Source organism: Pinus tabuliformis, chromosome X (genome assembly GCF_031772625.1).
Source record: "Pinus tabuliformis cultivar Carrire ecotype Pingquan chromosome X, CPIR1, whole genome shotgun sequence".
NCBI classification, from domain to species: Eukaryota; Viridiplantae; Streptophyta; class Pinopsida; order Pinales; family Pinaceae; genus Pinus; species Pinus tabuliformis.
This window is the reverse complement of record NC_142308.1, coordinates 1139868316-1139874315: the sequence shown is the minus strand read 5'-3', so window position 1 is coordinate 1139874315 and position 6000 is coordinate 1139868316.

Here is a 6000-nt window from a genome sequence, read left to right as displayed (position 1 = left end):
TTAGCTCACAAGCTATCCAACTCTTAGTACAATCCCTCAATGCTGCTCATAGACTGAATAGACAACACATATGCCTTCCTTCAGTCCTTCAAGCCTCCTATTTCCTTGCGCAGTTTCTCCTGGGTCCTTAAGCTGCCACCTGTGTGTAATTACCTCACACACTGCTCACCAAACTCAGAAATAGCTACGCAATCCTCAAGGAATGAATTCCTTCTGCATGTAAGAGACATCCTCATGGGAATATCCTTGTAACTGATAGTACATTGTCCCTTCCTCTGATCTCAACTGGGTCTCTGACTGAACTGACATGCATGAGTTATTTATGAGAGAATATTCAGTTATCTGAAGTACACTAGTTGCATGCATGCATGCATTAACTCTAAACTCACAATCAGTTCCACAAACTGTTGGAACTAATCTATCTGGACTTAACTCAGTTAACTGAGCTAACTAATTACAACTCAAAGTACAACTCATCATGATCTCATTAATTAAGGGATAACTTCCTCAATCAAAGGGATAACTGTTGCATGTCTTCACATAGACTTCCTGTTTGATTTTCTCCAACTAATTAACTCAAGATGAATTAATTAAGTATTTTTCAAACAGCTGCTAAGATCAAATTCGAATTTTAATTCTCAATTTTAGTTCAGGGGCTAACTAAAATTGGAATGTATCTCGAAATGCTGTTTATAGCAATTCTATTTTTAGCACTTCTATTTTAGCATTTTTTGTTGCTATTTTCAACAACCTTTCACCTCATTTTTCTCCTAATTTCCATTATTTTCATAAATAAATGTGCCAAAAATGCCATTTTTCCTTTCCAAAGCCTTAGCCACTGCCTTTGCCAATTTCCTTAGCCATAAACAACTAAATGAACACCCCTTAGGATGTCTTGCCCAACATTCAGCTTGGAATAAGTGTCCCATCAACCATGGTTATTATTTTAACTTTTATTGCATGGAATTTTCACCGGGGCTATTACAAGATATCACTTCATTAAATATCTCGTAAACAATGGAGAAATATTGGAATTTTGTAAATTAAGAAAACAATTAGTTAACATATTCACAAAACCTTTGATAATAGATGTATTTAAGTTTCATTGACAAAACTTAGGTGAATAGCATGACCAAGTGGTTGTAATTAAGGGGAAGTATTAGAGATAATCACACTGGATAACTACCAACTAGCTTATAATTTTTAGCAACTTATGATGCATATAAATTTAGGAAGTGTGAGGCATGCATGTGTAAGCTAAGATTAACATATCTATTATTATCCATTTTGAGTTTATTTAACCATGTAGCTTCAAGCAATGAAATCAATCCATTCGAGTTAGGTAACAACAAATTTATTATCATATTATGTGGTTTCCTCCTCTACAAATAAAAAAATAAAATGATAATTTTGTAATCCATCTCTAAAATTTTGTCAACCAAAAAATTAACTAAATATGAAGAACAATAATTTCATTTTTTTTTTTAAATTCTTTTCTTCAATCACACATAATAATACTTGATGCCAATCACAAATGGCATTGACACTTCATTGTTGATTTTAATTGCAAACACATTTATTATTACCTACTCTGCATACCAACATTGTTGTTAATGAACGAAAACTAGATTGAACTTTAGCACATTAATGTTCTAAAAGTTATTAAAAAATCTTATCTTAAGATTTAATCAACTTAGAGATTATTGGTTTCTTCAATATTTTATTAAGTGCTTATCAATCCAGTATACCTGAGAGTACTAAAGATATTCAATTTTGAAAGATCCATTGATCAATGACAACTAAGTAAAAGATGAAGGTGGATATTACAGTTTTAAATTTACAGGCCGTTTGGAATGGTTCACACTAATTCGGGTGATGCATCATAAAAAAATTGGAGAAATAAAGATTAAAATAATTTTAATTAAAAGATAATCAATTAATATATTAATTAAATTGTACGATATTAATTGTGTTGAGAGGCGTATTTTACATAGCAATATGAGGCTGACATGTGATTGTATTGAGAGGAACTCTATAACCCGAGGGAGATGTACATGATATCACATTATATATATATATGATGGCTACTATTGAATATGTTAGCTCAATTAAATTTTTAATAATTAATAATAATAATAAAATCACTTATATACAATCACAAACATATATATACAATATGTTTGATTCTGTTTAATAACAAAGTAAACTAGGTATTCGATTCGGTTAGCAAAGTATATTTTCTGTTTAATAACAAAGTAAACTAGGTATTCGATTCGGTTAGCAAAGTATATTACGTATTCGATTCCATTAGCAAAGTTCATGGACAACAAAGTGTATTTTGATTTTATCAAGTGAGTTGATTATGTTAATACCAGGGTAAACCACATTTACATTTTAGGTTTTAGGTCAAGAATAGTTACTATTATTTGGCTTTATATGTTTCTGGTCCTTTTCATTTACTTTTAATTTATATTGAGCCCAGGAGCTTAGTCCAACATGATGAATGTTAATTGAGATTAAATTCTATTTCAGAGACATGTTTTCATTTTTTTTATATATACTTATAGGGAAAACCGTCTTCTTAACCTTTGTATCAAGGGTGCAATTATGTTTCAATTTTATTAGACTACACTTTATATTATTAGACTACACTTTAAAATGAATATAGAGTGATTATAATGACTAAGAAACATAATGTGGAGTTAATTTTTTTGAATTGTTTATTAGCTTTTGTAAAAGAATTCTATTTTAGACATTATAATTGTACATTCAATGCAATTCCAACATTAAGAAACACATGTACAATGTCTATATATTTCGTATAAAATTATAATATTTTTAAATAGTATAATGGAGATATCACTGATATTCCAGGATCCAGATAAACCATATAGCTGGAGCTAATATTTTCGTTTATTTCTATGAGAGAAAATTTCCCTATTAACGATGAATTCAACTCAATACAACGGTACTGCAAACACAACATGGCTTCTACCTTTTCGAGTTTAATACCCAAAGTAAGACTGTTAAATGTTTTTTCTTTTTAACTCACAATTGTATTTTAAATATACTTTTTTTAATTGTATATACCACCTTAAGTTTGTTCTATCGAAGAATTTATCTTTTAAAATAGTACCGTATATAAAATTTATAGTACGATATACAAAATTTATCTTTTTAAATCTATAAAAAACAAGTTATGAATTTATTAACTTTTAAAACTAATATTTTCATATTTAAATTTGATAGTATCACATTATAGATTTTATAGGTTATAAAATTATTAATATTTAGAATTATTATTTTCAATTTTAAATTGATAATATCACATTACAAAGTTAAAAAAAATATAGAGAGAATTATAATTTGTAAAGTTTTAATTATGAATTTATTATATTTTTTAAACTAATCAAATTACAAAGTAAAAAAAATAAAATTAGAGAGAATTATAATTTGCAAAATTTTAATTATGAATTTATTATATTTTTAAACTAATCAAATGTTGAGAATTATAAATTCCATTTTATATTTTGATATTAATTTTTAATGTCTTACATATCATTATCATGTTGAATACGAAAGGAATTATACATGTATCTTATAGTGAACATAAAACCTTTAAAATCCATAGAAAATAGAGATCTTAATTTTCAACTAATGCACTAGTTTAACTATAATTTAATTAATTCACTGCATTGATTTTGGTGAATATTGTTGGGTTGCATTGATATCAGTATATATTAATGGATTGGAGGGAAAAGATATATATATATATAGTGAGATAGTGACGAGAGAGAGAAGGGTATGACTTAAGAGAGATAAATAGAGGGAGGGATAAAGAGAGGGAGTTGGAGGGGGAGAGAGAGACTGAAGAAGAAAGACATAGAGAGAGAAAGGTGGAGAGAAAGGGGGAGTGACAAGGGAGAGATGGAGGGAGAGTGAGGGAGAGAGGAGAGTGGGCAGGAATGAGAGAGAGGGAGAGAAGGGGAAGAGAGAGAGAGAGAGAGAGGGAGAGGAAGAGGGCGGGAGAGTTAGATAGATATGGATATATAATGTGTGTGTTTGGGGGTGAGATAGAGAGGCAAAGAAGGAGAGATGAAGGGAGATAGAGATATAGATAGAGAGGGGAGAAAGAGAGTAACAAAGATACAAAGAGAGAGAGTGAGAGTTTGTGGGGATGAGATAGAGAGACAAAGAAGAACATACTGAGGGAGATATAGATACAGATGAAGGGGGGAGAGAGAAGGAGAGAGGAACGGAGATAGATGTACATTAACTAAATGTATGATGTACATTAACTAGATGTATGATGTGCATTGATTTTGGTGTAAGCACAAAATAATTATTGACAAGATGCATTGATTTCTGTGTTACACTGATTCAACCATAAATAACATATTTGAATCTTCATCTTAAATAAAATGTTCACCAACCTGAAATGTTTGTTTCTTGAAACTATAAAGTATTTGTAATTGACTACTACCTTTTAATGTACCACATGTCAATATCATGCTGAATATGGAAGGAATTACACATGCATATCATAGTGAGCATTATACCATTAAAATGTATACAAAATAGTGATTTTACTTTCAACTAATACATGTGATTGAATTAATTGATTGCATTGATTTCAATGAATATTGTTGGATTGCATTGATTTCAGTATATATTAATGGATTGGAGAGAAAAAGAGAGAGATGTAGGAGAGAAAGGGAGAGAGCGGAAGGAAGAGAGAGAGGACTCAAGAGAGAGAAAGAGAGAGGGAGGGGGAGAGAGATGGATTTAGAGGGGGAAAGAGAGGGAAGGAAGAAGAAAGAGAGAGAGTATGTTTGTGGGGTGAGATAGAGAGATAAATAAGAGGATACAGAGGGAGATAGAGATATTGATGAAGATGGAAGAGAGGGAATAATAGAGATATAAAGAGAGGGAGGGATGAAAGAGATAGATAGATATGAAGAAAGAGTGTGTGTGTTTGGGGGGTGAGATAGACAGACAAAGAAGGATATATGGAGGGAGATATAGATACATATGACGGGGAAGAGAGGGGGAAGTAGAGAGAGATGGAGAGAAGGAAGGAGAGGCAGAGATAGACACAGAGAGAAGTGGGAGAGAGAGAGAGAAGGAGAGAAGGAGGGAGATAGATGTACATTAACTAGATGTATGATGTATGATGTGCATTGATTTAAGTGTAAGCACAAAAAAATTATTGACAATGTACATTGATTTCTGCGTTATAGTAATTCAACCATAAATAACATATTTGAATTTTCATCTTAAATAAAATGTCCACTTACCTAGAATGTCTGCTTCTTGAAAGTATAAACTATTTGTGATTGACTACATTCTTATTATTCTCATTTTCCATCATTCAACATTGTTAGTCACTTTACATTCAAACGAGGTAATATAAAACAACTACCATTGAATCTTATTTGGGTTTAACACTCCATAAGTCACAATGATTGACTTTGGAGAAAGCTACAATTAATATTGGATAGCAAGAGAGACAAGGTATGTAGTTTACTACAATATCTCGAGTTAAATATTTGAATGATCTATGATTTCAATCATCCTTTTCATATGATCAAAATGAAAACATGGAAAAACTAACAAGTATGCCGATAAGAACAATACAAGAGTATAGTTTGTGATTGATGACAATGAAGACGATGTTACATTGTCACTTTGCATTCAAAAGTTTTATTTCATGATTTTTCATCATTCAAGTTATTAAAAGTATCTATCATCTCAACAAATTGATGTAACTAAGCAAATTTAAAATTAAAATGACTAGATTAAATTTATACAGATTTAACATATTTAAAATTATCAAAATAATTAAATGTTCAACAAATTTTGTGTGACCACTCATAATTGAAACCAGTATAGATTCCTCAACTCTCTATCTATCAAACCTTATATGCAAATCCTTTTCATCGAATCAATTGTTTATTTCACCACCTTCCCCAAATGTAGGAGTGGAAATAAAATGGCCCA